Consider the following 26,491-nt stretch of genomic DNA (forward strand, 5'->3'; position numbering starts at 1 on the left):
ACCGGGGCTTGGCTCGGGGTCGCTGCAGCCGGGGCGGAGAGTGGTGTAAAAACAAGCAGGAGAAATGGCCAGCGTGAAAAATGGTGATGGAGGCAAGAAGACCCCTTCAGGTACGGTGCTGGGCGGCGTTCATGGCTCCCACTCACAAACCTAGGAGGAAATTGCTCGATGTAAAGAAATAAAAGGTTCTTGTAAGTGGTGGTGTTAGGAGAAGGGATGAAGGGAGAAGGTGTCTGTATGATCTCTCACCACTGTCCCAGCGTATTACATCTGGCGTGTGTGTGACTGGGAATGCAGTGTTCAGTCACTGCCTGCCTCTCTGCCTGCAGCCCCCTTGGCAGCTTCGTTAGAGATACTGTAGGGTTGATAAGTTTCTGGGTGAGAAATGTGGAGCACAACACCCCCCCCCCCTCCCCCCCACCCCCAATCAGTAGTGCACAGCATACACCTTCTTTGGCATACTGCAGATTGCAGCAAAGTAGTACCAGTCATACAGGGATTGATTCTGGAATGCCCTTTCTGTAACAAATTTGGGGCAGAGATTGGCTTTGTTTGTGTTCAAGGCAGTGGCAAGTGTGCTGGCAGTGCTTAAACAACACGTGGCATTTCATAGTGGAGCCTAATTTTAAGTACACTTCACTGATACACTGCCAATAGATTAGCTTGGGGGATCCCACCAAATTATACCCTGTAGCTTGTGATAAAATACATTTTCCGAAGCAACAAGCATTTGAAGAGAGGAGGGGATGGCAAATACACTTGTTCGATTACCCATTTAAACAAAAAATATCCTTTCAAAGCATAGAAAGGAACTTGGCAAGTGAACTGATGGGAAAGACCAGATTCCCTGATGTGTAAGGGGACTGCTGCCTGTGAGTGCCAGGTCCTCTGTGAAATGTCCCTTGCAAGGGATGCAAGGAATCTCCTTTCTCCTCAAATACAGGGATTTTCTAGACACCACTGCATCTCTGTGCTGCCTTATCACAATACAGTGGGTAGTTTGGAAGAAAGGAGTGATCAAGGCAAAGCTCTGGTCTCCTGTAGCAATTACAGTGTTCCTGGTTGGAGCTTGCACAGAACCACCATGAAGGAGCTGTCAGACAGCAGCTCTGAGAGAGCTTCTGCATGGCAAATTGGAATAGTGATTGAGGCACTGATAAACTGGTTGTCTTCCCTGGGGGCCTGGGGCTTAGAGCCAGATTGAACAGCCAGTGTGTGTATAGCTGTCTTTCCCAAAAGAAGAAATAGGGTATAACAGTCCCACTGCTTCTTGTTCCATCAGTACAGCATTTCATCCTGCATTTTCTGATCCTGTATTGCAGGTGGGTTTGGTCATTCAGGTACAGGTAGCAGAACAGAAACCTGAAATCAAGCTCTTTCTTCTTCTTCTTCCTCAGAGACTTGGGAGAAAAGATGAGCTCAGAGCTTGTGTGCATTTACAGTGCAGCTGCTGACACCATTCCAACATCCCCACAGGCATCAAATATGCAGATGATTGCAGCCCAAGGACTGTGACTGGCACATGTGCACCTAGACCCTAAATAAACCTCCCATTTCCAGGGTGTGAGGCACCCTGAAGTGAGTTCAATCCACTGCTGATGCTGTGTTACTGGGCTGCTAAAGGTGACAAGATCCAATGGGACAGCAACACAATTAATTTAGTATGGCCCAAGGTTTAACATACATTCTTTAGGGGTTTGGTGACCTTTTTTTTTTTTTTAGTCACTGTTTCATATTGAGTATTTATTCAATTTTTCATACTCTATCATGGACATTTGTGACAACACAGCAAGTGTTCAACAGGCATTCCCTGGCAGGAATAGCACAGCAATGTTCAGATGGAGCATGAATGACATCAGAAGCTGAAAACCACACCAAAACTTGCATCAGTGTGGAAGCAAGACTATTGGCCAGAGCTGCTGGCAGAGAAAAGACCCCCTTCATAAAATACCATTTGTAACCTGTTGTGCTTGGTTTGCACTCCCTCCCAAATGCTGAAATGGTAATCAAAATACATGCAGTCATAACCTGAATTTTGAACAACTTTTGGAACTTGCACAGGAAAATCAGTCACATAAAGGTTTTTTAACAGGAAGATTGGGGGTTAAAAAATTACTGAGACTAAGCAGAAATAAAACCAAACATCAGACTATATCACAATCAATCATTTCAATGTATTTGAACTCAGAAAATATACATTTCATTCTCTCACTTGGACACTGGAGTTTTGCTTGTAAGAATACCACTAAAAAGTAGTTTTATTTTACTGTGAATAGCTCCATGATTTCACTGCACAGCTTAGAGCTTTGTAATTAAGGCACCTTTTCTTTTCTTTTCTTTTTCATTTTATTTAGCAGCCACACTAGTATTTTGTTCCTATAACTATAGGATTTCAGCCTGTATTTCTTGATCCTGAAGATAAACCATCCTGGGCAGTGCAAAGAGGTTAGACATAGATCAGTCAGGAATTAACAGGCTAGTTAATTTCAAGTGATTGAGCTTTGAACAGCATTTGGATTATCCTATGCTAAAGCATCTCAAGTTGTAAATCACAGTGGTAAAACACAGCAAATCTTGAGGGTATATCATTTGCAAACCTTCCCTAATGATTTTAAAACCTCCCAAATGAATTGGTATATTGACACAACTCTGTCCACAGTGGGGAATATTTGTAGTTCAACAGCTATAAATCCCAGAATAGTTGAATAATCTTATACTAAAACCAACTCTGTAAATGTTATACATGCCATTGTGCATTTTTCCAGCTGTATTAGCTTATTTAATAGCTCTAACAGAGAATTGCCATCTATTATTGCTTTGTCCACTGGCAGGCTCACAGCAAGGGAAGCTGCGACTGTCCCACTCTGTTCATGGACCAGGTACTAAATTTTTGTGTAGGGACCCAGCTGTGCACACTGGAGGAAGGAACTGGGAGGTTTCTGTTCCAGCTCTGATGGGGAGTATAGGCATCAGTTTTTTATAAACATATTGTTGGTTTTCTGCCTCCTGAGAATTCAACTTTTCTGCCTTATTGCAATCTTTTCTTTTTAGCACCGAGTCCTTGCTCTAAGCATAATCTTGGAGGAAAATAAAATACTTCCACCATATATTGACAGCTGGTAATTTATACTATCTACAACTTGAGCACAAATAGGTACATCAGGAATGTTGCCAGTATGAAAGAGACCAGGCGCTGACGGAAAAAGTGCAGATTTATGCTGGAGTTTAAGGTTCTCACAGTGCAGAATTCAGCTATGGTAGTGATATATGTTGATAGATTTAAAAGTGGCATTTTTTGTTGTGTGAATAAATGTAGCATACTGCATATAGCTGCAAAAGAACATTTCTTCCAATGAAATTACATACATAATTGATGCTATGGACCTCATTATATATGAACCAGTGGAACAGTTCTGAACTACTCGAGACATCTGTCTAAACAAATCAATGAGAAATCTTGGTGATCTTTACCAAAGAAACTTCTTATGATCCAAATATAAGTCTTTCCTGTTAAAAACTATGATCCTGTTGCTGCTTTTAACTTTAACATATATAGAGATTGAATTAATACAGTAATGGCATCATCAAACTTCCCTGTATTGTAATTACAAAGATCTGGTAGGGGTATATCCTTTTTCTAAACATTGTCACATCATTTTATGCTGATCCCTGATCCCACTTTCAATATATCTAGGATTATCGTACTGAACAGTACATAAAGCAAACATTACCTGCAATCAATACTATAAAGGCCTGTCTGAGTCAGCTGCAAGTGCACTTTAGAAACTGCCTCTTCTTAAATCATGGCATGGCAATGGAGATCAAACAAAGCACTAAAGATGTTAGTCCCTGAATTTACATCTCAGGGTTTCACAAAAGGGCATTTACAGTGGAAGACCCGGCCAAAAACTCACATACCCTGCACTTTAGGAGAAATATCAAAGTCTGTTTATTCATCCTTGTGCTCAAATGGCCTGATCACCAAATCTCACTGAAGTTAATGAAGTGACTCAGGTTATAATGGGTTTGGATTAGAAATTTATTAAAATAAGTGTAAATATTTCTATTTCACTAACATAAAATTTCTCTCTAAGCAATTACACCTCTCAAGTCCTTAAGATGTTTAATTTTAAGGGTATAATTGAAGTTTATGAATTGGTTTATGTACTGAGAATGTAGTGTTATTTTTTGTTTTTGCAATCTGTGGTTTTTTACCACCTATCTGTGTAAATAAAAGCTATGTATAAAGACACTTAGGTATTCTCTACTATTTGCACATTACTGTTAATAAGTACAGAAAATATTGCTCTTTCCTCTTCTTCTCCAGAACCATTCTTGAGCATTTTTCTTTACTATGCAGGTAATAGCTAGAAATAAAATAAAATCTGATGATAGTCTTTTTTAATTAAAAGATACAAATATCAAAAATATTTCTAATCAGAAAGGAAAAACTGGGTAAACTTCTAAAACTACGCGTAAAATCTCAAATGAATTGTAGATACGTTCACTGAGGACATATGTCCGAATTTGGGAGAAGGTTGCTTACACTGAAACACTGAGGTGTACATAAAGTGCTCATGTTCTTTAGCCCTGGTCAAAACAGGGAAACTTTTTAATTTCAAACTGTGCCTTGCAAGTTGAAAGGGCAACATTATTTTTAGTGACGGAACTACCAGAAAGCATTTGTTAGAGTGCTATAAGCTAGTCTCCCTGGAGTTCCCCCTGAGAAGGGCTAATCTGCATGACTAATAGTCAGAATGTAATTCCCTCCCCTGGGCAAGACTTCCCAATGCACTGACAGGCCTTTCTCTGGCTGTTGCTTTGAGTGGTGTCTTCTCCACTCCCTCCGCTCCTGAGAGAATAAAGCTTAGTGGAGGACAATAAAAGAAACAGGACATCAACACACTAAAAATCTCATGAGGGATAGCAGAAGCCCAGACATATGCAGGTTTGTCTGCATCACTCAGAGAGAAATAGCTCATTTAGGGGTGTTAAGGTGGAATATTTTAGACTTTGTTCTCAAGAAAACATATCTTTTGTGACTGTGCTTATTATCTGTCTACCCATTCCTTTTTTATTTTTTTTGGCAATGTTGATCTTAACATGGCAAAAAATAAAGAGTAAAAATTAAATCCCTTCATCTTTCATGAACATAGACAGCTATGTAGAGAAAGGGGGCCCAAGTAACAGAGAGAGAAATGCCTGCAAGTCAGTTATCTGGTCTATTTTACTGTGGGGATGCCCATCACCAAACCCATCAGTCAAAACACACCATAAATAGGAGCAGAGCTCTGCAGACAGTTAAAGGTACTGTAAGGAGAAAGTGTTCTGAGTGACATCCTTTAAAGTTCAGAGGAGAAAGATCTCCATTTTGCATAGCAAAGGACTAGTCATAATCGATTGCTGTCAGCAGAAACAGGTAGGCAGACAGGACAAATGTGGAAAATAGCTGAATAATAGGAACAACATCCAGAATTCCAGGAGAGAAAAAATATCTCATAAAAATTGATGTAAGATATATGAGGAGATGCACCCACCATGCTCAGACATGAATCTGCACAGACACTGCTTCTGTGTACCTCTTTTACAAGAGCTGCAGCACATTATTGGTTTTGACCTACACCTGAAGAAGAAGAAGCATACCCCATAAATGATAGTTCCACATGAGAAAAACGTAAGTTACCTTGGCATTTCTTTCTACATTTGTTGTTGGACCAGCTCAATTTGTTACCAGTTACAGATCCAGACAGTCTGGATTTTTGTATCAGTCCAGGCACTGCAAAAGCACTGGTCCCTCCCTGAAGCAGCCTTGCAGAAATCCTTTTTCAAGAGTGAATGTGTTTATATAAGACACTACAAAAGCAAAACAGAAGAAGAGCATCATACTAAACTGCAACTTTCTTATGAATCGCTGCTTATGAGTTTTCTTTAAAAGAGAGCACAGAGAGCAAAAGAGCTGTTTGTTTGTAATGTAATGCATACTAATACATAAATTTTCATTAATACCAAGAAAATCTCCAATGACATGCTTGTTTTTCTCTACCTTTTCTTTCTAGCTGAAAGTGACTGAACATTAAGAAAAGTGGGAAATGCAGTAATTGCCGCAACAGTGAAGGTTTTCGTTTTCTTTAAAAGAGAAATTATTTCTGACAGATTTCAAATATTACTGTATTAGGAAAAAAGAAGAAAATGTCCTTTGGATTCCTTGTATTCCTTAAGCAATTACAGTAATTCTATTAATGTGTTATGAGCTGCTTTTCTGATTTGAATCAACATAATTGCACCAATTTACTAGCATTTTCAGATTTCAGTCTCTAGTTCCCGCTTAAATGGCTAAGATTTCAGTGTCTAGCTTTTCATCCTCTTTGGTTTTCTTATGTGGGAGTCACCTCTTGGCTATCCACAGAGAAATATTCCCATGTTCTGTGAGCATAGATTGTGTGGCTAGCATATGCTTTTTGCATCAGATAAAACAAACCTCCCCATGAGGCTAACTGAAGATGCTAGCCACATTTTCCTTGTCTATCATAATTAATACTATCACCAAAGCCTTTTATTATCACCAAATTCTGGGGAAAGTCTTAATAAATAGTGGACTCTCAATTACTTGCTCTGAATTTATCACTGTGCACAGTTTTCATTCCTGTTTGCAGGATTTAATGCAGGTATAAGCTGTACTCAATCCAAGAGGACATGGAGAAAAACAGTTCCCACATACCCTTTAGTAGTATTTCCTGACTCCTTAGCCCTAGTTAGCCTTCCTGCTGCTCCCTGCTGTATCACCTCAGAGAGAAGACACTGTACTCCTCGCAGTCTTTACAGTCTTTTCTGTGGAGGACTTCAGCTTTATGCAGATGTTTGATCTACCCTGCCCTCTGACCTTAAACTGCCAGCCAATCTAGACAGGTTAGGGCTGCAGAACCAGAAACATTCTGAAGGTTTGCAGCTTTGTGTGGATTTAGAAACTAGGACAGCAGAAGATGCAGAGACTTTGCCATGTCTCACATTCAGAACATATCAACAATTTCCAGCATTACTATGATCTCACTGGTGGTATACAGCTGGAAGACCAGAGTCCAGATCTCCTATCAATCAACAGTCACTTCTGTTGATAATACAGTCCCAGTGCACAAATATCCTGAGTCCAAATATGTGCTGTTCAAGCTGATGCAATTTGGATGAGTCACCATCCCTGGAGGGTGATGTGATGTGTAGATGTGGCACTTAGAGACATGGTTTAATGGTGCACTGGATGGTGTTAGGTTAAAGGTTGGACGTGATGATCTTAAAGGTCTCTTCTAACCTTAATGATTCTCCGATTCTCTGTGAGGTAGCTACCTGCTCTAAATATATATCAGTATTGTAACAACATTCAAGATACCACACTTATTCCCTGTTTTTCTCTGTTCTCTGATTATTACACCAGCTTTGCTGTGCGCCATGTGTTTATCCCCTTCTTCCAGTACCTTTCATAATCACTCTGGAGAGAAAGATAGATTAGTGTTGGACGCAGCTCTTCACCCACTTCCTGATTCACAAAATTTATGCCTTGCCAGGGAAATGCTGGAGCAGACCCACTGTGTATTTTAGGTCAGTTGGTCCCCGGAGGAGAACCTGTGGGGAAGAGACTCTGGGCAAAGGAAACAGAAAAACATGGACTGGGAAGTAGTCCTTGTGCTATAACTTCCACCTGGCATACATTTCTCTCAGAACAGGTCTTGACAGCCTGATAATACAGAGTTACTGAGATGCAGTAGACCCTCCTCCCACTCAAAGCCTTATTATACCCTACAGACCCCTTTGCCTAAAGGTTTACTCTTATGCCTGATATTGTGAAGAGTTTTTTTGGGTAATGTTGTCTGGAAAGACTTTAGTAATTAAGTAATTCTTTCATAATTGTTAGATTGCACATTTAGTATTTCCTTGGCTCCCTGACTACTAATGCTTACTATGCCAAATAGCTCCTTTCTGAAACGTTTGTTGTGGCATTCAGCTGTACTCTCTCTTGTGGTCTGAAAGAATCTGGACCATGTTACTTTTCATCAGAAATGCATCCAGGATTTTCTAGGATTTGGAAGAGTTCGAATTTGAGACTCAGGTTTTGCCTGTTAGAGTGATCCCTAGGTGCCAAAGGGAAAGTCTGAGTTTAGAGCTGCTGCTGTTCAAAGTTTGACAGTATTTAAAGTGGGTGTTTCAGGCCTAACTCTGCTTGTTATATTTCCCAAAGCTTTCCAGCCATTGTGCATTCTGTGCTATAATAACCAATGCTCTAGCACTCGCCTGCACTACTTATAATGCTCCCAGTGCTACTTGACTCTGCTACTAAAAATGCACCTGATGATAATGCCACTTGCCCACTACTTCCTAATGCACCACCGGTTGGCTCATTACTGGATGCCTGGAGGCAAAGCAAACTGTTCCAGTCTTTCTCTCCACCTTGGCAAAGATAAGGGTAGCATAATAAATACCATTCAGCCATTTGATTTCCCAGTTCCACTGAGTTCACGCATTTAGAATAGGTTGTAAATTCTCTTGAACACAATCACCCCTAGATTATCACTGATGCACAGAACACTGAACTTTGTGCCCTTTATTTCAAAACAAGAACTGTCTTCAGCACAGCAGCTCAGCTCAGCTGCTTTCCCATCTTCATGTGCAATAGATTGTATCTTTAACAAATTATTAATGTTCCTATTACAAACTGATTTGATTTATATTTTTGCTGCTAGCAATGGTCTAATTATTTTTGTATTACTGTGTGGTCATCATGATAATTGTCCTCAATTTACACACTGACTAAGCATTTACTTTCCCAGATTTGGAGATTGTGAGATTACTGATGAGAAAAAGCATAGAATGTAGAAGTTTAATATAATTAGTTGTAAGGGAAGTCTCTAATAAGGAACCATAAAAACTCAATTTTCATTGAAAGGATCATTTTACACTGTATGGCTTCTGTGTTGGTTTGTGGGGTTTTTTGTTTCTTTTTCTTTTTTTCCCCTAGGAGCAGAACAAGCTGATCTTACTGTCACAGTAATTTTATTTGATCAGTCTATTTATATGTGCTTTGTAGACTTTTGGCTTGAGCAATAATTTGTGGAAGCCAGTGAACCATTTTCAGGACTGAGACCTAACTGTTCTGTACATCTTATGATATTTGAGGGAGAATAAGAGATCCTGGCCCTGCCTTTTTTTCACAGAGCCAGGATTTGCTTTTGGATTGACAAGATACACACAGGTGTGTAAAACATCCACCAGGGAGAAAAGGGTGGATAAGATAACCACAAAATAAACAAATTATCACAGAAGAAGTCTGAGCTTGCTAACAGCTTGTCCATTGTCTGTAAGCTCTGTAGGTTTCACCAGGGAGTCATGTTGTAAATAGTGATTTGACAGTAATTATGTGGATTTGTGAAGGAATGTTTGCCATGCATATTGAAGGTGGCAAGTTAAAACCTGAGCTCATCACCCAAAGGTCTTTTTATAGTTAATAGAAAGACACAAACATCTGTAAAGAGGAATTCATCTGGTCTTTGCTAGATTTCTGTCTGAGGCTGAGTACTTCCTGGGAGGTGTTTACTGCTCTCCATAAACTCCAAGGAAAGCAAGAGTTAGACTGTACTTAGACAATAGGAGTTTAGATGCCTAATTTGCAAGAGATAAATCCCACCCATAGATAGTTTATATTACCCACCTTCACTAATAAAATAGGGTAAAATACAATGAAAGGGAGTGGGGTTTTTTAATAGTTTCCAAGCAAAACACAGCTGTACTACTGGAGCGCTGAAAGATTCAGCTCACTGTTCTGTCTCCATGAGAAGATGCTTCTTCTCCATAAGAATCACAAAATTTATAAAAAAAAGGCTTTTAGAGAAATCATTATTAATTCCATATAAGAAGAGTGTTATTTCTCCTACATTATACCAACTAAATAATCTGAAATCACTCATCTATAAACATTCTGCACAATGATATTCAAAATATTTGTGTATTAACCCCTTTTTTAACAGATTTTGTATATTTTTAATATATTTGCTTAAGTTAACCTATAAATTCATAATGGTAGATTTTCAAAACTGCAGATTTTCATCATGTGACATCAGAACAACACTATTTAGGAAAACAGTGCAGTCTGTGAAGGAGCAAGTAGTTGTAACACAACTCCATTAATTAGAAACATAGTTTGACAAGTTATAACCCTTCTTCCTAATTTTAATTCTACCTGGTAGATCTGTAGGAATGAGTTATTAATGCTGATACTCTGAAATGCCACTTAGGTCTTGTGTAATCAAAGAACTGTATTCTCTCAGAACACAAAGGAACCCCTAGTGTGAATTTGTTATTAACACGTTGAAGGGAATGTTTCCACCCATGTACTGAACACAGTTGTTGGGGCTAATAAACAAGCACAATGGATTCATCCTTTCAACATGATCAAAGAATACATAAAGATACAGGCACATGTAATTTGGGGAAGCGTGGAGACATTGCTTAGCATAAGCTTATATCACAAGAAGGATATTATATCCGTGTTTTTGGATATGAGCAATTTCCAGAAAAGATACAAAACCATCTTGCCTAGGCTGGCAGAAAGATGCACTGTGTATTAGACAAAAGATAAGGCAGCACGTTTGGTACAAATGAAACCTAGTACCACTTTCTAGCTATTGGAAAGATTGGGAAGACTCATGAGCTAACTGGAATCTTTCTAGCTAATGCAAAGGTGTTAGGAAGAGAAAATGTCTTTTATCAGATGAAAAAAACAGGCAGCTTTCCAGGCACAATAGTCTTCCTAGATCATTTCAGGCTCATGAGCCTATCTCTTGCTTGGGGGTTTGGATTTTTTTAAAAGTGTATCAGTTAATAATAAAATATTTTGGTCCATACAAAAATTGCTTTGTTTGTGTCCTTAGGACACTATGTATGCCGCCCCAATGGCTGCCTTAAGCAGACTGACCAAAGGCATAGATTGTCCTATCTTAGTTATGTCTCAGTAAAATACAAGTCAAGCACAAAAATCACTGATGTTTTTATCAAAAGGTGAACCATGGCCAGGGGGTGGCCTCATTTAGCTATCTCACATGAGAACAGTGTAAAAATGCAAGAGACTCGTCTTGCGTGATAGATTTGAGAGTAGGGTGGCTACCCTTGTTAGCAGATATCCTGCTGACAGAAATACCCATCATTTTTGAACAAAGATACAGTCCAAAAATGCTGACGTGCAGCAGGAACTATTCATAACAGCCTGTTGCCTGATTTTTGTAATCTCAACAAGAAGAGGTCTTGTTTTTATAGGATAATTACTATAGATTAGTTATTACTGCTTAATAACCAGTGTTTAAGATCCAGTCTAGAAACAAAATCAAATTTAGATGTATTTAGAGATGTATGCGAAATCATACCATTGAGGTCTCTGGTTATTTTTAATATTTTTCCCATGTACACTTGGTTATTGCCAACATTTGCAGAAAAAAGAATTTCCAGACTTAAAAAAGTCCAGTTTCTTCCCTTGAATAATTTCAAGCCAAAATTATTCCAGAAGTCATATTCAGTTCTCTTAACTCTTGGCTGTTGTACCAGGATCTAGGGATATGACCTGTCTTTAAAATATCTACAAGTTATCAAAATAAGAAATCCATAACATAACATAACACATACTGGAAATAGGGAAAGCTGATAAGTTCTACTTGTAGCTGAGTGGTCAGCAAAGGACTCAAAAGTAAAAATGTATTTGAAACCCTCAATAAACCCATATCTATCTATCTAGCAGAAAGTTAGCTAGACAGTTTCTTAGGTTTTGTTTTGTCGTTTTTTTTTTTTCCAGTGTAGAGCATATTATCACGGAATCTAAACACCTAACACTCTAAACAACATGCAAACTGAAGAAGCTGACAAAATGCTTGCCTGGAACATTGCAAATCTTGCTATTTTGTGCTATGTTTGCAAGCTCATGCATGAATGCTCTTCCCATATTACTGAGCTTTTGTTTGTTAAGATAGTGAGGATAAATGAGGAAATATATAGTTTGTGACTTGAACTGAAAGTGCAGAAATATTTCCAGTGTTGCACAGTGCTATTTATTTTTTATTTTTTAACATAAAGTTTTATGGTAATGAGAGGAGTTCATGGACATTTCTTTCTCTGTTTTCCAAACCTGATTTTATTTATTAATAGTTTTAAAATGTCATGAAGCCTCAGTTTGCTGTATATGACATTACTTCTTCTGAAAAGGAGAGCATGTAGATTGTTAAATTATCAATGCAATTGGTTTATTGTTGAAACTAAAGAGACCTGAAAGCAAAGAGGAGCCTTGGGGAATTTATAGTAAATCTAATCAGGTATAGAAGCATTTGTAAATCTCAGTGCATCTTCATGTTATTCTTCTTTGTGGTAACCATATTTTCAAGAAAAAAAGTTGTGGTACTCTGTTGCAAAACTAAAAACAGTCATTCCTTTTTCTCCAACAAGGTATACTACATATGCATATGTACTCCCTCTCTGTCTCTCCTTCCTTCCTGTTCACACTTTCTGAACAATATTGATTGCTTATTTTGTAGGATCCCATAATGGCCTTTCTTAAGCAGAACTCACTCTCAAAGTGGCATTCAGCTCCTGAAATTAAATGCAGAAGATGGACCACCTTGCTATAAAAGCCACTACTCCAACTTTGAACACCTCCAAATTCTGTATATTTTCAGTTTGGGAGCCTACACCTGCTGCATAAACTCTGGCTGGTGGGTTTGCTGTGGGCCACCAGAAGGGCTCAGGCTGCATGGCAAAAATGCACACTACCTCTTTTTTTTTTTTTTTTTTTTTTTTACCTGCTCTCAGGCCCTCTCTCAGGCTTCAGCAGTTATGTACCTCAGAGTCAACTTCACACCAGTGGAGAAGAATCTTCTTCAAACAGTTTTGCCATCTGTGAGATCCATTTATAAGTCATTTACCTCTGCTGTTCTAAATCCATCAGCAGTTATGCACATAGATAATATTATGGACTGGGCTATATCCTTGAATGGGTAGAGACACTGACAGTTAAGCTACGTAAATGCCAAGCTGTTTGCAGCAAGAAGGCTTTAGCCTTTAAGACTTTCTGGCAGGGATGATGTATAATGGATGCTTTTTTATGGTTCTCTGCACATGCCCTCCATTTTATTTAACATCCTACTTGCCCCAGTTTCTAAATGTTCACCTGGCACAGTGATGGATACACCTCACTCAGGAGCCAAGTGAATGTGGTACCAGAAGTCTTTGGATTACAGACCACCTAATGAGCCCAGGTGCAATTAGAACAAATTCAGAAACTATTGGTGGACAAGGAAAATGAAAGAGTTGGAAAATTCTTGTTTGGCCCTGTTGTTATTATTCATGAGCAGAGAGAAAAGATATGTTTGTTACAATTGCATTGGTGCTTATCAGCAAGGCAAATGTTTTTAAAACAAAGATTAAAAAATGACATTTCCAGTTCATAAAATCACATCAATTCTATCTAGTTTTTATGGTATATGTAAATTATGTTTTGGATTTGATGTAATCTACAAAAATATGATTTAAATGTTTTTTTTCTGTTTTATTTCATTCTATCATCCACGATAAGATGACATCCCTGAACTGAAAAACCATATTCATTAATAAATAGTCACATATTTTCAGTAACTGCTTTGAAAAAGATGGTTTTTGTCCAAACAATGAAGTAAAAGCTTCATAGAATTTCCTTTCTGTGCAAATAGGATAGAAGTTTTCAGAGTTTGCAGTCTCCACTCAGTGCACACAATTTCCACAAAGCCGTGTTACCTCCTACAGAGCTTTGCTCTCAGGACATGCCTGAATTAGTTGTTCTCCACTCTGCATGTATCCTTTCTGTCTGTACTGGCAAGAGAGCTAGATCATCCCCTCCAGAGGCAAACCCAACATCTATAGGATGAATGCCTAGCTGGGGTCACCCTGCACAGTGCTCCCAGCATCTCTTCTGGTGGGGTGGTCCATGCAAGGGTCTATATTTTTTTGTCTGCCTGTTTGTGCCTATTTGTAGGACTGGAGATCCACAGGATTCAGGGGAAAGATAATAAGGCTTCAGTTTGCTGTTTCCTAGGAGATTCGGTCTAGAGTAATAAGGGCTGCTGAACCTCTTTGGAAATCCTGGTCCCTGGTTGAACCAGCAAGACCTGCTCATGCACAGCTCCCAGTTAGCAAGCCTGGCACTGCTGGGGCTGCCTTAAGGGGATGCCTTGGTCCTCAGTGTATCCTGCTGAGACAACTGAACTCCTCAGGCATGGACCAGGGACTACTGAGGAGACAGAACGGCACACAAATTCCAGAAGAAGCTAGAACCAGTGACTCTAGCTTATGGTACAGATACAGATAGAGAGAAGCCATACTTGGTCTGTCTGAGAAAGGTATTAGAAATGGCCCAATAAAACCCGCTAATCTTACACTAGTTTTATATGAAGCTTAAGCACACCTTTTGTATTATATTTAAATATATGGAGATGAATGAAAAAGAGGATAGAATGCCCTGTGAATTAGCAAGTGGATTGCATCTAACTGAACTTTGATAACTGTGCTTGTCTAAAAAGATCGTTTTAGCACTTAATGTATTTGGATTCAGTGCTGTAGTGGTTTGGTTCAAAATATCCATTACTTACTTATTTTCCTTCTGTGAGATAAGAATTAGGAGAAAGCAAAGCAGGCACAAAACTTAAAAGAATATAAAGAAGTCTATTAACTGACCTAAAAGAAAGAAAAGAAGTCAGACTAAACCTTCAGAACACTTCTACTCACCTTTCTCCCTTCTCCCACTGGCAACGTAAAAAGACAACCCTTGAGATTTTCAGTCAGTTTACCACCTCTATAATAATCTCTTTTTCAGTTCACTTAGGGAGAGGAGTCTCTCTTGCTCATGCTGTGGAGACATCTCCACAAGAAACAGTTCCCTCATGGCTTCAACATCACAGCAAGACAGCCGCCCGGGTTGGTTCTCTGCTCAAATGCGAAAGTCCCTTCCCTTGTCTTACAGCTTTCCCCACAACTGTTTTCGAGGGTCCAATCTTGAGCTACTGGGGTACCATTTTAAGGTTGAGCTGTTCAGAAACAAAGGTTCTCTTCACCTATCTCTGGGAGCATCTTCATCTCTAGGAACAGAGGTCTTCTTCTTCCCTGGGAGCAAGGGTCTTCATCACTTTCATCTCTCTCTCTTCAAGCTTCTCATCAAATCACAACTACTTCAACATTTGCTTATTCCAGCACAGGTACTTTTGCTCACAATTGCAGTTTGAATGCTCCACCCCCCCATGCTTTCATGAAATTACAATGGGTACTCTGATGTATCATAGTCCATCACCATAGCTTTACAACAGAATTTCAGCTTCTAGGTTTGAGGCATCTCCTCTTTCTCCTCTCTCGGGGTTTCAGCTCTTCCTTCTTCACTGACCTTGGTGTCTTTATGGTGTTTTCTTCATGTGCCTTCACCTTTCCTCTTCCTCTGACTCGGGAGAGGATTGATGTCTGCTGGCTTCATCTGTTCTGGAGAATCTTACGGCACTAAAAGTATTAATCTCACCCAGGCCTTGCAGCTGGAATTCGCTTATCGCTGTTGGTCACACGATCTTTGCTGGGCAGTGGCCTCAGATGAATTTTGGCCGCACTGGGTGAGGGCCGGCCTGGCCTGGCCGCGCTGCGGGGCCGCCTGCAGGAGCAGGGCCGCGGGTGGAACAGGGCCACGCGGCTCCAGGGTGGCTGTCTCCCGGCCAGCCCAGGCCGCACTGAGGGGGCTGTGCCGGGTGTCCAGCGAGCAGAAGAGGCTGAGATCTTCAGCCAAGCCACGCCACGGCTGACCCGGCCGGGCTGCGCAGAGCAGGGCCCGGCCAGGACCCGCTGGGCCATGCCATGGTTCCCCAGCTACCTGTCTGAAAGCTGGAAGCAAGAGAGCTTTTCCCGGGGTTTGTTCGTTCTTAAATGTGGATCACAGAGGCGTGTCAAGCTTCTTAAGTGGCTTAAAAAAGTTGCCAATATTCAAACTAGCCAGTTGATTGGTTCTATTGGGTCTGGAGGAAGCTGTAAGCACCTCTTTGTGAAGAATCACTTCCGTGACTGATGGAGCCCTCTTTAACTAAAAACCCAAACTATGCTAAACCATGACAAGTACGCATGGAAAATCATTGCATACTGGCAATAAAAGGTAGATTAGCACAAGATCATAGTGTGTGAACTACAAAAATTTATGCTAAAGTAAAAATAAATAGTTGGCTGTAATTCCTCAAGAATCAGAATCAGACACAATGCTATGAAAAATATCAGCAATGCCTTGTATACAAGATATAGGAAAGCGTTAATATTTTTTTCAAGAAATACAAATGTAGGAGACATTAACAATATGGAAGATGATCAGAATATCACATGGGAAGAAATGGATAGGCTTTAGAACTGGGACAAGGTATGTCATTTAATTAGTTTGAAATGCGAGCTAATGAACATAGGGAGCAATGAGAATTTCTTCAATCAGAAGGCCCCCTGGTTGAAACAGGAAGACTTAGGGGTATTAGTCAGTGGAAGAATTATTATGCACCACCTAGGTGCATGTAGCAGTAAAAAATGGAAATACAATTCTCAGATGTATCCAGCAAGGCTTTTGCAAAACGAAAGCATTAAGTATTAATTATAAGTTGCACTGTTGAGACATTATCTGGTATGGAGTTTAGAATTCCAGTCATAAAATCTCAACAAGTTAAACTCCTAATGGAGCAGGTGGAGAGAGGAAAAGAGTTAATAGCACTGCTGTAGGAGCAGGAAGCCTATTTTGTGACCAAAGCTTATGAAAAATTTTTAACGTAACAAAAACAAGAGTACTTTTGGTCTATTTGCATAAATATATGATAAAAGCAGATAAAAGTAAAAGAAGGCCCATTAAAGCCAAGGGACAACTTTGACCTAAATAGGACATAATAAATATGGTATCAAAATTAGAAAAAAAAGATGTTCTACAAAAATCTTATAATAGAAGTAGTGGTGGCAAAAAAAACCTGAATTAGTTTAAATGCTTAATGTTATCAGTAATGTTATCAGTGAGAAGGATTTGATAATGAGATTGATTATGGTGAAGGAAAGCTGGAGGTGGAGAAGTATCCCAGAGCAAGAGAATTCATGTCGAAGTTGGAAAAATGAAGCCAAAAAAGATCTGGTTTTAATAAGACCTGCCTTGTCCTTATGCATATAGACTGGTCTGTTGAAATCAAAGTAATGTTTAACTGGACAAAGCAGCAAATAATGAGTAATGAGACAAACTTTTCTGGCATGGCTGAGGCAGCACTGCTCTGTGACCATGCCAGGCAGGACACTGTCCTCTGACTGCCCTGCCACCACCCAGCCTCCTGGAATCCCTTCACCTGCAAGTGGCCCTGTCATTAGCAACCCTGACAGACTTTCATAATCTAGTATTACTTCTTTCACGGGAAAGATATTTTCCTGTCTTGGGACCATCAAAGATTTTTCTGTTGTTCCTTTTTAATCTGTAAATCCAGTTTTGCTCAGTGTTGAGGGGCATCAAAAGGGTAGGTGAGCAAGGAGTCTGGATGTGGGTAGGATGTGCAGAGAAGCCTGGGAGCTGGGAAGCGCTCTGGAACTCTCTTTGGCAGCTGCCTGTCAGGTCAATACTTGATGTCGTCTGTCAATAGCAACCCAGAAAATATCTAAGCACGTGAAATCCAGATGGTTTCTTCTGAGCATGCAACCTGAACCAGTTAGGATCACTGAAGACACAAGCACTTCACAACACAATATGCTAAAGCTCTCCCTGGTACGCAGAAGAGCTGAAAACAATCCGAGTGCTGATAAAGTGCTGGTGGATATATCAGGGTTAGCAGAGAGCACTGCAATTCCTCTACAGTCCCAGGAGCTGTGATGGCATGTGTCCTGTGTGTTTTAAATTTTGCTTTGAATATTCCACATAGCTCTATTTGGTACAGGCTCCCCTGCAGTAGCACTCTTATTTCAGCAAAAGCAGTACAGAAATGATTCACATTCCTGGGTAATTTCCCTCTGTGCTGTTGCACAAAAGAGGGAAGGGGAATTCATTTTCCTTTGCAGCTACCAATGCCTGAGACCAATGAACTTAAAACAAAGATATTTTCTGCTTCTTCTCTTTCTCTCTTTTCCCTCCTGTAGTGTAATAAAAGAAATCGTATTTGTGCAAATAAACAGCATATTGCTATAACATTTTCCCAGTTCAAAGCTTTTTCTCAGAGTGCTTTTTTTTCCCCCTGTGAAGATCTACAGGATTATTCGGGTGTATTAGAGACCCCCTCAGAATTCCTGTATGTGGACTACAGTAATGGGTTCGACATAAACCAAAGAAAATTCTAAGTATGCAGGAAATATTTTAGTGAATTCTCCAAAAGCAAAGTCTCTTCTAAATAGAAAGTTACTAAGGTCTCAACAAAATAACTTTTACAAATCAATATATTTATTTTTTCTGAATTCACACTTGTTTAACATCTGAGTGTATTTTTCTGTTTTTACTTGAATGCACAGATCATATGTTAATATTTGATTTATGTTAATAAAGATGGTATTTGGATGATAGTGAAAAAGGAAAAGAGGAACCAACATAAAAAGAAAAACGCTGCAGGGGAAACAAAAGATCAAGAGGGTTGGATCAATTTCCTGTTAAGTTCTCCAGGAGCGTTTCCACTGATTTCACTGAGTTTAGCTCTTGTCCTTAGTGGAAAAAAAGATAGTGAGGTTCATTAGCAGCTTTTATTAAATAAGACTTGTTACCATAAAAAGTACAGTCCCACCTTCCAAAGAGCTATGTGGAAAGAGAAGACAGGTATTACTTAAAGGTTGTTGGGGGATTTTTGTTGTTTGGGATTTTGTTTGTTGGGTGGGTTTTTTGTTTTTGTTTTTTTTGTTTGTTTGTTTTGTTTATTTGTTTCTTTGATTGGTTATTTGCATGTTTGTTTTGTTTTGATTTGTTTTAATGCAAATACTTTGAAACCAAAGCTCTTTTTCGTCAGAATTGCAGGAATGCCTCTGGTGTGGAAGGTTTATTTACCTGGGTCAGAAAAAGAGGCTATGAAGTTCCCATGAGCTGAAGGAAAGGCACAAAATCCTGTTTCAATCTCCTGGACCTGGTTTCATAGTTAATATGTTCCCTGACACATTCCTTCATGATGAACATGGGTGTGGGTATGATCTGGAGCGGCCCTGAGTGCAGAGGACAGATGAGCCGTTCCATTCGCAGGAAGAGAGCTTAGCTGCAGGGATGCCGACTTTGAGTTGTCACTTCCCCTCATGGCCAGAGGAAAGACAGCTTGACTCATTTCATACACTAGTATAGACATGCCCTGTGAGTTCTGAAAACTAAATGTTTTACCACTTAGTTGGCTTTTCTGCATTCTTGCTGCCAAAACTCCTGCCTGTTTTTAAATTGGCATAACATTAATCATTTCAACATAGCAAATGCTTTGCCAGGACTGAAGGTAGTGTCCCCTGACACAGCACTGATTATTTATTTTAAACCTTTTTCAGCATCTCTTCTTCTGTCTTCTGTTATGTCAGCCCTTTACAGTGTCATTTTTCTAATAAATTAATTTATTATTTTGAATTTACAGAAGTAAAATATGAATAAGGTAGAATGAAGCAGACAAACAAACAACCAAGAAAGGATGAAAATTGAAAATTGTTTGGGAATACATTTTGAAGTAAATGGATTTTAAAATACCCTCTTGCTTGTAGTGTTGCTTGGAAAGGAGTGACAACCCCAATATCTCAAAAAATACAGAACAATTCATGCTGCAAAATAATAGTGGAGTTTTTACATCTTCTAGATTCATGGGTGAAAGGGGGATCTGCATGATGGGAAGTTTCAGGGTGTGGAGAGAGGGACTCTGACCTGATATTATGACCCAGATTACATGGTGAGATGTCAAAATGTAGAGAGTGTAACTACTTGGCTTTTGGCTTGAGGTTTACAACATGAAGACCTCAGAGACAAGGATTTCTTCTGACTTTAGAGTAATTTTCCCTTTGTCTTTGGCTACAGCATCCACATATTCCTTTGATTAAGTGAGAAGTGAACATCAAATGCTGGGGAGAAAGAAGCATTGCCATGCAGCTTTTGGAGTTGAGCTGAGATTCCCCATACAAAAACCTCTGCAAGGCTGAACTCCAGCAACTGTCCTGCTTTGAGAGTGTGGGTCCGATGTTGCCTGTTACCTGTAATTTAGACTGCAGATGTCAAGATAATGTGTTTCTAGGTGGAGTAAGAAAAAGAGGTGTGGGTGGGTTACCAGATAGGTGATACCTGATTTAGTTATTAAATTTGGAAATAATTAATATTATTTCTTTTATTTTAAGGTTGTTGAAAAAGAAGTTTAGATTTTTTAGGGTCTCCCAGAGGTAATGAGACTAATTCCAGTGTGTGTTGTACACTCTGTATTTTAGAATTAAGCTATAAGGAATGGGTACCTTAATATCACAGCCAACTAATCAGTAAATTTTATAGGAATTCTGAATGGTGCTCACTAAGTCCACATTTCAGCAGCCTGCTCCCATTCAAAAACATTCGGAGGGTGAAAGGTGCCAAGCACCTACTTTTGTCTTCTTGACTTAACCCTATTCCTCAAAACCTTGGCTTTAGGTAGATAAATACACGCTGCAGTTTTGTAAGGCATTGATCCAGTGCACTGCTGGATGACCTTGGCTCCCATGGGAGTCAGGGGTCCTGTACATACAGCACGGCACTAATGCCCATGAGTAGTCTGATTACAGAGAAATACACGGACGATGGCATCAGCCCCATAGAGCCCCTTGACTCCACAGGGATAGAGAGCATTGGGTCCCTTGGAGGAATCAGCCCTGAAGACCTGGAATTGTTGATATTGCCACTGACATACTCTGGCTATACTGAGGAAAGGAAGGGAGAAAGGGAGGAAGGGAGGAAGGAAGGGAGGGAGGAAGGGAAGGAAGGAAGGAAGGAAGGAAGGAGAAAGGAAGGGAGGGAAGGAAGGAAGGAGAAAGGAAGGGAGGGAAGGAAGGAAGGAAGGAAGGAGAAAGGAAGGGAGGGAAGGAAGGAAGGAGAAAGGAAGGGAGGGAAGGAAGGAAGGGAGGAAGGGAAGGAAGGAAGGAGAAAGGAAGGGAGGGAAGGAAGGAAGGAGAAAGGAAGGGAGGGAAGGAAGAAAGGAAGGAAGGAAGGAAGGAATTCGGAAGGAAGGAAGGAATTCGGAAGGAAGGAAGGAAGGAAGGAAGGAAGGAAGGAAGGAAGGAAGGAAGGAATTCGGAAGGAAGGAATTCGGAAGGAAGGAATTCAGAAGGAAGGAAGGAATTCGGAAGGAAGGAAGGAAGGAATTCAGAAGGAAGGAAGGAATTCGGAAGGAATTCGGAAGGAAGGAATTCGGAAGGAAGGAAAGAATTCGGAAGGAATTCGGAAGGAAGGAAGGAGTTCGGAAGGAAGGAAGGAAGGAAGGAAGGATGGCTCAGGGCTTCAGAACATCCTGGTGATAGAAGAAAGGACTGTCTATTGCCTATTCCCCCCAAAGGGAATAAGGCTGCAGAAAGGTTGTAAAGCTGCCATCCTCTTGCAGCAGCTAAAGCAACAGCTGTGCAATCCAGCTCAGACAAGTGTTCTCAGGTCCCATTTCAAGGGAAACAGACAATGATAAATTGAATGAAGCAGGTGAATTGGTGAGAGAGAGTGATCGTAGAAACAACATGCAGTGGGGCAGAATAGTCCTGCAGCTGTCTCTGCTTTGTCTCCTTTTTCCAGCAGCTGCACTTGAGGAAGGATGGGACTTAGGTCTCAGTAGAGATGGTAAAGGCTGAGCATTATTTTGCATTAATGTTTTTAAACTCCTTTCTCTCTTTTTTTTTATTTTTTTAGTTGACCTGAGCCTCAAATTCTCAATGATCTTTTTAATATCTGAGGAAAATAAGCAAAGCACTTACACTTATATCAGTATAAATGAAAGCCATTTCTTTGGATTTTTGTTTCTTTTTTGTAAGTATTATTTTATAATTTAATTTCTCTTTTAATCCTGCTTTGTTTCACTTGGCAGCTGCAGCAATAGTTTCTAGCTTCTGGCAAGGAAAACAGATGAGCAAATATTCTCTGTCTTGAAGTTAAATGCATTGCTGCAGCAACAGGCCTCTCCAGCTTTCCAGCTACCATGAATCCTGAGCCTACTCTTAAACTGGTAAGTCAGCAGCCATGCCAGCACAACACATTGCCAGAATTGTTCAGTCAGCCCAGTCTATATTGATTTATTTTAAAATGTATTCAGCATTAGTTCCTCTGTTTTCTGTCAGTTAGCGATACTGTCACTGCTTTGATTCACCGCCCCTTCTACTGCAAATCGTATGAACACATTATCAAGCGGCCAGTGCACCTTGGATTTGAAGCTGACAATACAGGATCAATGTCCCCGGGGTTCAACCCTGAATTTCAATAATTCAATTAAATTCCCTGAATACTGGATTCAGCTCAGATCGATTCCACATTGCTTGCATGTTCACGTACAAGGCATCCTCCACAGAGAACCTGCATATAGTCCCCTTGTTGGTGTATAACAAAGGGAAAAGGGAAGATATTGAACTGGAGGAAAGATAATCAAGCATTGAACCTGCTAAGCCTAACAGTAAAAAACTGTTCTCCAGAATTCTGCAGCAGCAGAAGCCACTGGAGGATAAAGTATGTAAAATTGGGGTCCTATTAAAAATGTATAAACATATCCAGGATTAGGTTTTAAAGCTATTGCTACAGGTATGAAATGAGCTTAACTTAGAACTCCTGGGTTCCCTCTAGGCTCATTTACAGCTAACCAAGGGAAAAAATAAACTATTTTATTGCTTGAATAATTCTATGCTACCTATAACAGTAGTTAATAGTTAATAAGGATTTATGCCTCTCATAACTGAAAGGTGTATCTAGTTTCTACAAGTGGGTATATGCAGATGCTAGAAATTCATCACCCATACTTTGTTCACAAACAATATAGAAAGAAGGAAGAAGAAAGAAAGAGTCTTTGCAAGCCACATATTTGTGACTAGATAGAAGGACTCTTTAAAGAATGCCCAGTCTTCTAGGCCCAGCTCGAGACATCTCTGGAGCTGTTCCTTTGGATACAAAAGCCTACAATACAGTACCCTCCATCATGCATGGTGCCCTGTGTGAATAGTTATTCAGGGCAGGTGTAGGTGTAACAACCTCCCTCCCACCTAGCAGCAGCTGCAAAGCTATAACTTCAGGATGTGCTGACTAGTGATAAATGCTCCTCCTTAATCTGCCTCTGGAAGTTTCTTGGGACCCTCATTAGTTCTTGGTGGATGTTTGTACAACACCCAGAATGAGAAATTATGGTTTTATTTTAAGCTGCTGCCCTTGTGTAATGGAAGAAGGTAAAATAGCAGTAATTGATAGCAATAACACCGTGAAATCAACTTTTCAAACAACAGGGTGTCTGCCATGACTAGATGTTCTATATATTTAGGAGAGGACATTTGTCCTTGTGGTCTAATTCACAGGCAATTTTTCATTGACCACTAAGGGACAAGTCAGTCCTCTTTAAAAAATTTTACTGGGAACTCAATTAAGAACAAATTCCAATTGTTTCTTATTGAGCGTTATTATTATTGAACATTTAAGCAAAACATCAAATAAAGTTCTGTGATAAATGGTCCATATAGAACATTACATAAAAATAATACCCTGGAAAGTACTCATTTGTATATGTGTTTCAGTATCAATAGCCAGCCCTAGAATAGCCAGCAACAGAAACAAAAGATCACTTTAATTTTAAAGGAGAAATTCCTTTTTCTGTATAAACTACAGCTGTTTCAATTTCATAGGTTAGGTTCCTTCATGACAATTCTATTTCTTATTAATTTATTTGTTACAGTAGCAGTCAGAGACCCATTCTGAGCTATTTCCAAAACACTCAGAAACCCCCCAAAATTATTTTTGTGAAACATGAATGAGGATCAATGAAAGCTGTAAAGGATAGAGGTTGGAGCGCATACCATTCCGAGATGGGTAAAACCATCTACATTAAAAAAAAATTAACAATGTTGGGTAAAAACTAATTGTATAATAATTTCAGCTTAAAATTTTATTAACATGATAAAGGGGAGTAGGATAAAAAGATGGCTTTTTTTTCCTTTTCAAAATAGTAAATACTTATTTTTCAAAAATACAGTCTGATTTCTACCTTGGGAAAGTAGTCACAATTTTTTATAAAGTCTTATTCCTTTTGTTGACATCTTCTCAAACCAGAGTGAAATTTTCATTGACAATATCTCTAGGGACACCATTTTAATATCTTTTGACAGTGAGGACCTTCCCTCTGACTAGCTGGCTTATGTAGGATAAGCATCCCTTCTATACCCTCATTCACCCTACAGGTTTTTTTCATTTCAATCACTCGTTCACTCGTGCAGGGACTTTTTAAAATTTGTGTCTCTTCTTATTTGCATCCCACAAACTGAATTGTAATATTAATGCTAGTAATAGTACTTGTTTGAATACAATTTCAGGATCAGTCCCCTACTATACCCGTGCAGTGATGGTTCATTATACAAATATGCTTGTGACACAGAGTGTTGTCCTTTGTGGCTGAAGCAGAGCTAATCCAATTAATTTGTTCATGAAAGACAAGCTGGTTTTAAAACAGGGTCTAGCACAAAGAGGAAAGGACAGTTTTTTATTAACTTTCTCCCTTGTCTCAAGACATATTTATTGCTTTCTGCTCAAGCAGAAATAATAAAAGCCTAAGAATACAACCACTTGCAAGAAAAATCTTTCAGCTCTTGTGCATGCAAATAGATTGGACTTTTGATTGAAAATAGTCTATGCATTTCTTAAGGCTTAAACTTTAAAATGCCTAATTTGGAAAGATACCAGTATGTGCAAAAGAGTGATTTTCATAATACATGGCAGCAACATTATTAATTAAAGCAGAGGACACTGCAAGGATATGTCAAAGCAAAATAACCTTCAGCTAGCAGAAACAGACTGAGCTATAGGTCACTTTTATTGTGTTATAGAGGCAGACACTGTTTTTCACATTGTGTTACCAGAGATACCAGTGAGATACTCAAGGCAGGTTTTTGCTAAAAAGAGAGACCACCTAGAAATCCTCAGTAGTCATATATAGAAATTATGTGATGAATCAAGGATATTTTCTCTTACTCCTTTATAAAAACTCTTACCAGTGATGGCCTTTATGTGTCTCTGAAATAAAAGTTGAACACAGCAAAATGGAGTGAAAGGGTGAGTGTGCATTTACACAGCACAAAGAGAAAACATGTATTAGATATTTTTCTGCTGGGAGATCTGTGAAGTTGAGTTGCAGGCTCACAGTCATGGAAGATACTCCCTTTCTGGGTGCTGAGCATGTACTCTGACTGTGCTGAAAACCTCCAGGAGGGTGCTGTTAATGAAAGCTCTTTTTCTTGGTCCTAAAAATAAGACATATTTATATGAGTATCTAAAAGAAAGTTCTTTCTCTCCGTGTTATGACACTAATAGTCATTAGCAGGTTTGAAAAGCTTTACACACTCTAGTAAGGTAGCATGTACCAGCTGCCTCAGTATATACTAAGTCAGGAGTTGGAACAGTGCTCTCAAAAGTATTATTGCATTGAGAGATGGGGTCATGCTCAGAGAGTTTTATTGTCTGTCTAAAACACCTGCTTTGAGAAGTATTTGTCCAGTTATGAGCAAACTGGTTTCTCTAAGACTTTTCCTCCTTGACCTTTATATATTGCAGCTATAAACAGGACAGAGCTTCACCTGGCTTTATTTGCCATGGGTACACTGATGCTCGAATACTTAGAAAACTTTCATCAGGCAGAATATGCACTTCTATTGAGAACACATTTCTGTCACACAAACAGGCTGTCCTGAGTTGTTCTGTGGTACTGACTCATAATGCAGTCCAGTCTGGAATGGTGCTAATTAGCAGCTGCTGAAAACATTGTTTGGCTGATACATGCTTTCAGGGAAAGTGCTTGCAAATCCATGGTGCAGCCTGCAGTGTGCAGGGTTCTGCTGTCTGGAGTATGATTTGGAGTCAGGTTGTTTTGTTATTATGAGCTTTTGACCCATATTAGGTACGTTAGTAAATATCATCAAAGATAATCCAATTGAAATATTCTTGTAGACTATTATGTGGATAGTCCAAATCTTCTTGATTTGGAGATAATAACAGAAAAATAAAACTTTAGAGATCATTAGATTGCCTATATCTGGGCATGATACTCTGATTTAGGAAATAAAAGGAAACAAGATAACATTCCCACAATAAAATGATGATTTAATCTCTCTGTGGAATATGAAAGTATTTACATTTTTTCACAAGTTGTAACCAGAAACACTGCAACAACATGGAAGTTGAGAGATGCATCAGATACACAAGCCTCTGACTTGTCTCTCTGTGATGGTGCCACTTTTACTTGATGACTGCCTGTTGATTGAGAAGACCCAATCATCAGAAGCTGCTCACCTA

At 39.4% G+C, this 26,491-nt stretch overlaps 1 long non-coding RNA gene across 2 annotated transcripts; it reads left to right on the plus strand.

The window, feature by feature from the left end:
* LOC125337040 lies at window positions 1-26,491 on the plus strand. 2 transcript variants are annotated; one of them, XR_007207921.1, is made up of 4 exons: window positions 1-110; window positions 19,605-19,694; window positions 22,047-22,184; window positions 26,345-26,491. It is a non-coding gene; the product is annotated as an uncharacterized LOC125337040 (long non-coding RNA). The 2 variants fall into 2 exon arrangements; XR_007207922.1 differs by lacking the exons at window positions 19,605-19,694; window positions 22,047-22,184; window positions 26,345-26,491 and adding an exon at window positions 1,398-1,588.

This window comes from Corvus hawaiiensis, chromosome 2 (assembly GCF_020740725.1).
Source record: "Corvus hawaiiensis isolate bCorHaw1 chromosome 2, bCorHaw1.pri.cur, whole genome shotgun sequence".
NCBI classification, from domain to species: domain Eukaryota; kingdom Metazoa; phylum Chordata; class Aves; order Passeriformes; family Corvidae; genus Corvus; species Corvus hawaiiensis.